Here is a 12,083-nt window from a genome sequence, read left to right as displayed (position 1 = left end):
AACTTGAATTTCATTACATATATCGGCAATTAAAGCCTAGCGGAATATCCTCTAAATATTCAACCATGCAAAGCAACAAATGCAAGCATGAGAGGCAAATGCTTAAGAACCAAACAAAACCAATTCCCTCAAACCCTCCAAACTTCTCCCCCATGGGCATCGATTGCCAAAATGGACGAAAGGTTTGGAAGGCCAATATAGTTAGAATTCCTCCATAAGGTGTGCATTTCTCATAATGTGAGTGAAATCAAATGCACGTATTCAATGACGAATACCGGAGGGAATCCAACTATATTGAGGAACAAAGATTGCAAGAGGATATGAAGGTGATAAAGCTTCGACAAATGAAGCAAGCAATCCAATGAATCAAAAAGAAACACAAGCTTAATAAGAGGCAAGTAAAAAACGAAGCTTGTGCCAAAAACAAGTATGAGTGCACGAAGATACAAATAGGGTAACACAAGCACTCATAACCAAGATCTTTGTGAAGCCATCAAAGAGTCAAATAAGAATAAAGGAATGGACTCCAACAAAGAGGGATATCAAAAGACATGTACCATCTCTCATGTATATAAGTCTCTCTAAGTGGACAACATCACGAAGATATTTATCCACAAAGAAACATGCACACACAAGATAGGTACAAGAGAAATAGAGCAAGATATCCAAAACAAGCATGCTCAAGGACTTATCTCATTTTAGGAAATAAAACCAAATATAAAGTAATGAGATAACCAACTCCCAAAGAAAGCAAGGTTCCAAATAAACCAAACTCTCAACGCTTTTCATGATGGCACAAAAGTCCGAAAAGAAAAGGTTTGTCTTCCAAAGTCCAATTCTTGAAACAAGAGAGTGTTCTAACAAGCATAGGAGAGCTCCCCCAAGATCAGTGAACTATTTAAAATTTTGCATTTGAATACAAAATGCACAAATGCGGGATCATCACTCAACCATTGTTTATCAAAACACTAAAAAGTTTCAAGTGAAATAAGGAGATCCAAAAGAAGCAAGGAAGACAAAATCAAAGATAATAGCAATAAGTGCATTTTAGGCAAAAAGGGATTTGTTTGAGCAAACATGTCACATAGGAACAAGATAATCTAAAATATCAACTCTATGTGACATAACCTCAAGTGTTCACATTTTCTAGGCTTGTAAGATGCACAAAGCATAATACTCCCCCATAATGTGATAAAGACATTTTTCGTGCAAGAGGCAAATAAGAACCAAGTGAGATAATTAATGGACATTATAGAATTTTAATTCATCATGTCGCACATTTTAGGATTGTGAACTGCACAAAGCATATCACTCCCCCAAAATGGGATAGTCCATTAATTCTCTCACACGATCCAACAACTAAGATATCAACAAGATGCAATAGGCTCGACAAAGAACAATTGTACATGATGTGCCACCCAACATATATATGCATGCAAGCAAGATAAGCAAGTAGGAGGCACAACATACACAACCACATGCAAGGTACAAAACCAACACATGTAAAAGGGGCGAGTAACTTTCAATGTAATGGAGTTGAGGACTCGTTACGCAAGGAGGTGCATGGGTAAAGGATGAAAGGGATACTACTTGACTTGAGGAAATAAGAATGATGAAGATCCCCTAAGTCTTCATGAACTAGTCAAGCCTCCATGCCCTCCATATGTACCTATTGATCAAATTTTGGCTTGATGGTCCCCAACCAAGTTGGGTCCGAAGAAGTTAGTCACAATAGGCTTGGCAACCCAAATGGTTCTTTTGAGAAACCACATTGAGTGCCCAAATATTTGGCAAGCACATTTCCAACCTTATCCTTGCAAAGAGAATAAGCACCACCGATCAAGATAGGGTTGGATGAGTTACCAATAGTGCAAAAGGAGGAGATGTGGCCCTTCTCATGGCATATGTAGCATGTTCTTCTCTTCTCCTTCTTCTCACTTGATTTCTCCACAACGGGAGCCTTGGCTTGATCCTTCTTGGGTAGGAGCCTTTCTTCAAGTCGAGGTAGAACTTGAGCTTGGCCTTGAGGTAGACCATGAGCTCCATCTTGAGGCCGCTTCCCTTGTTTCTTCTTGCCAAGTGGCTTCTTCTTCAAGGGGCACGATATAACATGATGCCCTTCAATCTTGCACTTGAAGCACACAATCTTGGCGGGGTCCTTCACATGCCCTTGGTCCTTCTTCCGCTTGTGCATGGTGGACTTCTTCTTGTCATTGGAGTTGAATCCAAGTCCACACTTGTCATTTGGGGATCGCTTCCCTTCATGACCCTTTACCAAGTTCTTCTTCAAAGAAGTGACTTGGGCCTCGAGCTCTTCGATTTCCCCTACATGGTTAGTAACAACACAAGTACTAGAGGAAGTGGAAGCTTCATTGTTAGAGCAACAAGGCAAGGTATGTAATTCACCACAAGATATAGAAATAGCATGGGTGGGTGAATTAGTAGCACTAGCACATGGAATTGTAGAGCAACAAGGCATAGAAGGTAGTTCACCACAAGATGAGTCAATAGCATGAGTGGGTGAACTAAAAGCACTAGCACATGGCAAAATAGCATATTGAGAAGTAGTACTAGTATTCACATGAGGCCTACACGATTTTACCTTTGACATGATAGCCTCATGAGCTAACTTTAGCAAATCATGAGAGACTAGAAGATCATCATGGGAGCTAGAAAGCTTTCCATGACTTTCTTCCAATTTCTCATAATTGCTTGTTAGCAAAGCAAGTTGAGCCCTTAGCTCAACATTCTCCTTCAAGATGGATGCTTCACAAGAGGTAGAGTTAGTAGCACAAGCATTATCAATTATAGCACAAGGAGAAGGCAACTTAGCAACGCACTATTAGGTTGAGAGCCTTAAATTGCTCATCATTTTTAATTTGAAAATCATGTGCCACCTCTAAAGCTCTATCACGAGATTCCTTTACTTTAGATAGCTCTAGAGTAAAGGTCTCCTCAAGAGATTCATTGGTGGTTTGTTGTTCTTCAAGAGCTTCACTAAGAGTTGCAATCTCGTCCGCATACTCTCGCTCATGCTCTTCCATTTTCTCAATTAGTTTTGTGCTCTCAATGGCAAAAGCCAAGATTTTCATGAAGTTAGAGCAAGCAAATTTCTTATCATGGAGAGCATGGAAAACTAACTCACCCATCATGTTTAAGGAAGCAACATTAAGTTCTTCCATATCAACATCCTCATCATCACTAGATAGATAGGGTTCCAAGGAAGGAGATACCTTAGAAGCCTTAGCCATAAGGCAAGTGTAGGAACCATGAGATGATGAAGAGGATGAAGTAATTGAAGCTCCATCCAAGATCTTGTCTTGGCCCATAGTATCCTTGGTTCCCTCTACATTGTTAGTCACACAAATACTAGAGGAAAGCAAAGTATGATCATTATGGCAACAAGACAAGGCAAGCATATCATCATGGTATGAAGATATGGACTACCAACACTAGCATGTAAAGAATTTATAGTGCTACAAGTGTTCAAGTCCAAAGATGAAACATTGCAATGGGATATGAATGAAGAATCATCAAGAGAAGGCTCACTATCAACAATGAAATGTTCATCACCACTCACCATATCATTACCTTGTGTCTTACCACACATTGGTGAAGTGGAAGGAGTACGATCATCCTCAGTGGTCTTGGACCCACCATATGTATCTCGAAGCTTTGTCCAAAACTCATGAGCACTCCTAAGGGCGCGATGGAGGAGATCACTACATGACTCACAACATGGCAAAGCACTTTAGTAGCTTGAGCATCTAGATAAGAGTTTTTCTTCTCCTCAAAAGATGGATTTTGTGGATCCTTAGGAGGAGAAAAACCCATATCAAGAATTTGCTCCACATGTGGGTGCATGCCCCTAAAATAATCAAGCATGTAGGATTTCCAAGCATCATAGTTAGTGCCATCAAATGTAAAAGAGGAAATGTGCACTAATCCTCTAGCCAACGTCATTACTCTCTAGGCGGTGAAGCCAAACAAGATAAGAGAGCCCTAGCTCTCATGCAAATTGAATGTACTAGGAAGTCGCCTAGAGGGGGGGTGAATAGGCGGTGTATAAAAACTTCTACTTGAGAACTAAACTAGGCTGAATAAAACTACTAAGTGTTTACTAGTTTAGCTCAAGGTCTATCAACTAGGGGTTTGCCTAAGAGAACCAAGAACCTATGCTACCATGATGAGCAACAAGGTGATAACAAGCTAGGTATAGCACATCAGGCAAGATAGATATAACAAGGTAAAGCGCATAGATAAAGGAGCTCGTGTTGAGAAGTAACCGGTGCATGAGGAGACGACGATGTTTCCAGAAGTTCACACCCATGGGTGCTACGTCTCCGTTGGAGTGGTGTGGAGGCACGAGGCACTCCAATAAGCCACTAGGGCCACCGTATTGTCCTCGAGCCTTTCCACCAAAGGAAAGCCTCGATCCACTAAGGGACCCTTAAGGGTGGTCACCGAACCCGTACAAGCTTGGGGAAACTCCCAAGTATCAAGCTTGAGGCAACTCCACAACACGGAGGCTCTCAAGTACAAGGCCACAAGAGGTTACAACACGCCACAATGGCAACAAGGCCACCAAGACACCAACGCGCCACAACCGGCTCCAAAACCACAAAGGCTAACACACTCCACAAAGGCAACCACGCCACAAAGGCTACCACGCCACAAAGGATACAAGGCCACAAAGGCTACCACGCCACAAAGGCTACCACGCAACAAAGGCTACAAGGCCACAAAGGCTACAAGGCCACAAAGGCTACAACACCACAAAGGTAACAAGGCCACGAAGGCAACAACACCACTAAGGTCAAACACGCCCTCTACGAGGCCGAAACCCCGGAGAGAACCCAAACCGATGCACCTAATGCAATGGCTAAGAACACCACTAAGATGCCCAAGTTCTTCTCTCCCAAATTCCAACAAAGCTACAAAAGCTATTGGGGGAATAAGGGAAACACCAAATAACTCCAAGATCTAGATCTAGCAAGATCCCCTCACTTGGAGAGGGATTCAATTGGTGGAGCTCTAGATCTAGATCTCCTCTCTCCTTTCCCCCAAAAATATGCAAGAAATAGTGGAGGGACCAAGAGGAGGAACAAGCTCTTGAAGGTCAACAATGGAGGAGAGAGAATGGAAGGGAAGAGCTAGTTGGGTCGGAGGTGGAAGAGAGGTATAAATAGGGGGCCCAAAAATATGACTGTTGGGGCTGAAAAACGGTCAAATTCGCGCCCGAGCGGTACTACCGCTTGTCAAAGTGGTACTATCGCTCGCGCGCAAATTGAGCAGAAACAGACAGAAAATGCCCCAAACCGGTAGTACCGCTCTGCAGAGCGGTACTACCGCTTATGCCAAAAAAGCAGATCTGGATCTGAGAGAGCGGTAGACTGCCCGTAAGATTGCCTGGTACCGTAACTATGTTACGGTACTACCAGTCCGGTACCGGTCAGGTACCGGTTTGAGTCCAGGGAGCCTGGAAGCCGAAAGCGGTACTTGGACCGGTACTTCAAGCGGTAGTACCGGTCCGGCCCAAAAAGCATTTTCTTTATCTTTTTCAAATATGATGATACGGAAAATGCGATATCTTGAGCTAGGAAGATCCAAATGAGGTGAAACCAATTTTGTTGGAAAGTATTCTGTCCTCGAGCTTTTCATCGGTGTTGGTAGGGATGATCTGTGAGTAGTTGCAGCTCCGGCTAAATTTAGTTTTCATTCAATGTAGATGTCTTCTTCTACTCCGCCTCCCTCGCAGTTGGAGCAAATCGCGGCCACGCCCAACTCTTCTGCTCCTCCGCCTCTCGTCCCAGTCAGGTTGGATCCTGCTCAATGATCCGGCAAAACCATTGAAGGAGCCAGCACCGATCCGGCGGAACAAGCCGGAAAGGAGGGAATGGAGAAGAAGGTGGAGGAAGTGGCCGCCAAAAAATCCAAAGCTCGATCTCGCGAAGGCGAAGTCAAAGGGCAATCAAAGACAATCTTTCCTCTGACGCCCTGGACAAGCGGCTCCGGGTTATGATCAAGATTCCACGTGACGTTCACTTTCACGCGTGTCAATTTGACATATACACGGAGAACGCTAGGCCTACTGTATGTTTTTCCGACTAATCATCTTTTCCCTTTCATGCGTGCAAATTTGCCTAAGGACTTTAGCTTGTACTTATAGCTTGACTCCCTCGAGGAGAAGGATCTTGGGACCCTGACCCGGATCCCGCACACCGACACGTCGAACTCGGAAGCCGCGTCCGATGCGGAAATTCCTGAAGGTGCTCCTCCCGCAAAACAGAAGAGAGCTGCAGCCTCCGAACCGGTGGCCAAGCGCGCGCGTGAAGCCCCCAGCACCAAGGACACTGTCGTTGCCTATTCGACGGTACCTCGGAGGAGGGATCCTCACGAGGGGAAGAAGAAGTAGGGGCCATCGGGCGGAGAGTCCTCGGGATGGTGGTACGAGATTTACCCAGCTGCGGAACACCTGCACGATGACAGGGCCTACTGCTGCTTGTCTGGAATTATCTGGGCGCTTTCGCGTTGTTACAATGAGTTGTGTTTCTGCATCTAGGGCTCCCGGGATCCGGCTTATAAAGGCGCACGGATCTAGGGTTTACACGGAGAGTCCTAGTCTGAATACAAGTTGCCTAAATACGGAATATTACATTGCCATGCACGTCAAGGATCGGTCTTCCCTTCATACGCCATACTGGATCTGGCTACCCCTAACGGGCCAGGCCGGATCCGACTTCCAGTGTTGGTCGGTCGATCCGGCTCCTTGTTCCTGGGCTGGACTTCATCCATCTTGATCTATAGCAATTGGGCCGCCCGACGGGCCTCATTCCACCATCACCCGGGCCTCCCAGATATAGGCACTGTCGATGGTACACCTATGAAGTATACCCACAAAAGTAGCCCCCAGAGTTCTCCGAGATTCACCTCTTGTTTCCGCCTTGATCGAATCATCTTTGGTTCCGACAATCCTCTCGGTAACATGGGGAAAATTGAAGAACTCCAACTTCATGAATTTTTTCCTTTCCAGCTTGCATGCCGGAAAAAACCTTCATCCCGTGGGACTTCATCCATCGACCTCGTTTTTATAACGAATCTCCGGGTTACTCCCCCGCAGAGATAACGGCTTGTCGTTTTAAATTCTTACCCGAATCTCCGAAAGATTCAAACAGTTCCGCCAATCTTGGCGCCATTTTCGGACAGTTAGAGTGGTAACTTATCCTTAGCCATTTTTACCGCTAGGGTTTTCGACACGTGCTAATCATCCAACGGCGCGACGCTTTCGTTCCGACCACAAGATGCAGAGCACGAATCTCATCCCGCGCCTATAAATATCTCACCGCATACTCCTAATCAGTCATTCCCCCCATTGCACCTCTCCGTCTAGCGCCGCCACCGAGCTCCAGTCCTCCACCGCGCCGGAGTCTGCCGGAAGTTCGCGGGAGCACAGCGCCGCCGTACTGTGTTCTTCGAGTTCTTAAGTCCGACGAGCCACCGCAGAAAATACCTCACCGCCGGTGTTTCCGACCTCTGCGGAAACCATTCCGGTAAGTTCATCAGATTCGAGATTTTTCACCGGTGTTGGTAGGGATGACTAGGGTGTAGTAATAGTTCCGGCTAAGTTTTTCGCATTTTACATATGTCTTCCTCGACTCTGCCTCCTTCTCAGACAGAACCGATCTCATCAGTGCCCATCTCCTCCACCCCTCCACCGTTCAGCCCTGTTCAGTTGGATCCTTCTAAGGGTTCCGGCAAGAACATTGAAGGGACATCGGACAACCCAGAAGAACTGGCCGGATCCAAACAGATGGAGAAGAAGGCGGGAGAGGTCGCCACCAAGAAGTCAAAGGCTCGATCTCGCAAAGGCGAGGTCAAAGGGCAATGGTGGCCCTGCACCACTACAGAGAGTGAACTCTGAAACCTCGAGGCGGAGGGTTTCCTTCAACCCGGATCCTGGCGAACGGTTCCGGGTGCCCTGATCCCAGCGCCCGAATCCGGAGAATGGGTGCTGATGAAGGCGTTGGTCGAACGCGGATTCTCGCTGCCGCCAAGCGATTTCTTCATGGAAATCCTTAAGGCGTACAACTTGCAGCCCCAAAACATTTCACCCAACAGCATCCTCGCCATCGCCAACCACGTCACCCTGTGCGAGGGTCATCTCCGGGTAGCCCCCGAGCTAACCTTATTCCAATACTATTTTGGCGTCAAGAAGGAATATGTCCCGCAGACTTCGTCTCTGGCCACCTGTGGAGCATCACCTTCAAGCTCCGCCCCGGCCGCGTCTACCCACACACGGATCATCACAAATCCGTCAGATACTAGTCCGGAGGCTTCTTCTACGTGAAGGATGTCTCCAATCTGGCTATATCAAAGACGCTGCCGGAGTTTAAGGATGGACCCGCCAGTGAGACTCCTACCTGGTCCCAATGCCCCCATTTCTCCCAGTCGCCTCAGTTGACAAGGGCGGTCAGGTGGATCTGTAAGCTGATGGAGGATGGCCTGTCGGGGAAGGACCTGACCATGTCTTGGTTCAGCAAGCGGGTCCAACCACTGCAACATCGAGATCGCTTGATGTACCAATACACGGGGCGCAATGACACCATGCGCGCCTCCAAGGACAACCTCTCCTCCGATGCCCTAGCCAAGCAGATCCGGGTGATGATCAAAATTCCGCGTGACATTCGCTCTCACGTGTGTAATATTGACATTCACACAGGTGGCGCCGGCACCACGGTAAGTCTTCCGACTAATCATCAATTCCCTTTGCACTCCTGCGAATTTGTCTAAAGACTTTGTTTTTGTATGTTCAGCTTGAAGCCCTCGAGGAAAAGGATCTCGGAACTTTAACCCGAGTTCTGCACTCCGGCAACACCAACCCGGAGGCCGCGTCGGACACAGAGTCCCCTGAAGCTCCTGCTCCTGCTAAACGAAAGAGGGTTGCAACCTCCGGCCGGCTCCGAAACATTCACGCAAAGCTGCAAGCGCCGCGGCCACCCGGAAAGCCGAGAAGGAAAAGCAGCTCCTCAAACAGATTGACACCAGCAAGCACTCACAACCGAACATCGAGCAATTTTTCCTTGCGCACTCGTAAGTGCTTGAGTTCTGGCTGATTACTTTTGCATCTCATCTCAGCACAAGCTAAGTGTTATGTTTTTTTCTTGATACGCAGCAAAAGTTCCGGAAGCAAGCCCCCAAGGAATCCCAAAAAGAAGTCCAAGCCTTCACCTGTCTCCATGCCAATTACTCCGGAAGTGGGGGTTCCGCCTAAGGCCACCTCTTCCACGGCTCAAAACCCGGAAGACATCATCAACATTGATGATATTCCGGAGGAACCTACCGCAGAATCTGACAAGGGCGCCTCCTCATCCCAACCTATGCCGGAAGACGCCAACGTTACCTCGGCTGAAGCTACGCCTAATGATGTCGAAAAAAAGTTGTTGCTGAGCGGTGCGACTGGTACGCCCCAGACGCACCCGCATCTATTTCCGAAGCTCCAACGGATTTCTCTATCACAACGTCATTCAGAATGACAAACTTAATGAATGAAGTGTGGGGGAACCCGGAGTCAGAACAAAAGTATCTGACGGCGCTCGAGGGCAGCCTCTGAACCTTCTTCGCCAAGCACAAGCACCTGTGCCTGTTAACCCCGGCCCCCAAGCATTGGTTTAGAATTTTCCGAGTAAAATATGTGAACCGATGCTTTAACTGCATCAACACCAATAGAACTTAGCGGAAACTTAAAATTTCCTAGCATAAGAATTTTTGAACTTCGCGTCCAGCCCCCAGATTTTAAATTTCCGGCTAACCTTTTCCATTTGCTTCACAGAACACCCGTAAGCTTCACGAAGATCTGCGTACGATGGTGCTGGAGCAGAAGGCGGAGATCGAGGGGCTGCACAAAAGGGATGCAGAGAGCCAGAAGGTGATATCAATCCTAGAGACACATCTGAGAGACAGCGAGGGTAAGGGTTCCGACTTTGCTTCAAGCTCCTCAACACACTTTTTACTGGAAAATTTCTTTGTGTATTTATTTTCATCTTGCTTTCCGCCTTACAGAACAACTTGCCAAGCATCCTTCTATCGATGACATCTCCGCCTAGCTCGAGGTGCTAAAGGCCGAGCACGCCTCCCTCAAGAATTTCCTCAAGGAATCTTTCGAGAAAGAAACCAAAGAAAAGAGGGAACTCGAGGAGAAGTGTAACATCCCAATTTTCAATAAAGAGAGAGGCAAGTTTCAGAGATCCAAATTTCAGAACAAACAAAAATTTTCCAATTGCATATAGTACCCTGCATAGGACTTGTCCATTTTGAGTGATATGCCATGATGATTGCTTTGTTGTTTATGTGATGAACTCTAAAACCCTAAAGTGATCAAGTGAAGATCACAAAACAATTCAACCAAAAAGAGAAAGAAATCAAATAAGAGGAAAACCCTAAAAACCCTAATATATGGCTTATGCCATTTTTGCAAATTTTGATCCTAGACCCATTTGACTTCACCATTACTTGTAATATGCTATTAGATAGTTATTACAACTTTGGAGAATCAAAGAAACACTTTGAAACAAAATCAAAAATCAAAATCTTGATCACATGAGATAATGGTCATTTCTGACTTTTACTCTCGGGTCCCTACTTTGAGCTTCAGTTTTTCAAAAATTTCAAACCAAACCAGCACAAGTCTGTGCACCACATCCAAGTACTCAACAAGGTGAACAACTTCTGTAAAGATCCCTACCCCAAACTCATCTTGGATCAAAAGTTAGAAGCTAGCCAAGAGAGGACTTTGAAACTTTGGCAAGATCCCCACTTTTCAAATTTTGATCAAATCTAGCCATTTCTTTTGCACCACTTGGACTAGCAATGACCCTTGGACCCTCCTACACCTAACCCATGCCTGGACATGTCTTGGACACGACCAAACCTAGCCTAACCATGGCCATGCCGGCCACGTTCCACCTCGACACCCTCCCCTCTCTCCCTGCTTCTCCCGACCAAGCCACCATGTCAACTCGATCGCCCATGATCCCAGAAGATCGCCTGAGCTCGCCGTTGGTCGAATGGACGCCGACACGCCCCAAAAGGAGCGCGCCCAGTACGCCCCAGGTACGCCGCCAACGGCATGGGCGACGTCACCCGTGCACGGACGCGCGCGACACGGCCACGCGGCGTTCGCCGTACCCAGCCGTACCCCGACCACCTCCGCGCGCCACGGTCCTCGCCTCGCCACGCGGAGCTCGCCGGACACGCTCGCGTCACCACCTAGCACCTACCGTCGCCGGAGAGGACGAGCGCGTCCGCCACGGCTGCGACAGTACACGCACGCTCCCGACCATCGTACGCCCCCATTTGCCGCGCCATTGACGCACACAGAATCGCCATGACGCGGTGAACACCGCTGCGTCGTCGCCTAGCCTCCTAGCTCACCGTAAACACCGCGCGCTGGTCGACCCTGCCGCCGCACCCACGGCCAACCTCGAGCCTAAAAAAGGAGGCACTGCCTCGGCAATTCCTTCACACCGCAACACTCCTCTCCTCTTCCTCGACTTCCTCATCACCTCGCCATGCTCGATTAGCCACCAGAAGCTCCCAATTGCTAGATCGCCACCGCCCACCGTAGCCGACGACCGCCGGAGAAGGAAGCCGCCCCTGGAGCCGCCGCCGGTACCAGGCGCTTCGCCATCGTCCACAACTTCACCGAGCCCACTGCCAACCCTAGCTGGAGCCACGGTGAGCCGCCGAACCCCTATCGCCGCCGTGCCAGTGGCCCTCGCTCGCCGTCGACGACGATGGACGTGGTCCGTTGGATCACGATCTAATCGTGCGTCTCTCATTCCCCCATACCGTTTCGGGTTTTAAGTGTGACTGACAGGTGGAGCCCACCAGTCAGACAGCCCGCGCGTGCGTGGACGCGTGGTGGGCTGGTTTGGGCCGTTTCATTTCGTTTTGGCCCAGTTAGCTTTCCCGCGCAGCCCAGCAATTCAAATCTGAATTTTCCAAATCCATTTAATTTCAATACTGGATCCAACTTTGAAATTCCACCAAATCTGTTTGGCTTGGCCAAATTTAACAAACTTTAT

This window comes from Lolium perenne, chromosome 1 (assembly GCF_019359855.2).
Source record: "Lolium perenne isolate Kyuss_39 chromosome 1, Kyuss_2.0, whole genome shotgun sequence".
Lineage (NCBI taxonomy): Eukaryota > Viridiplantae > Streptophyta > Magnoliopsida > Poales > Poaceae > Lolium > Lolium perenne.
Note: the sequence above shows the minus strand (reverse complement) of the source record.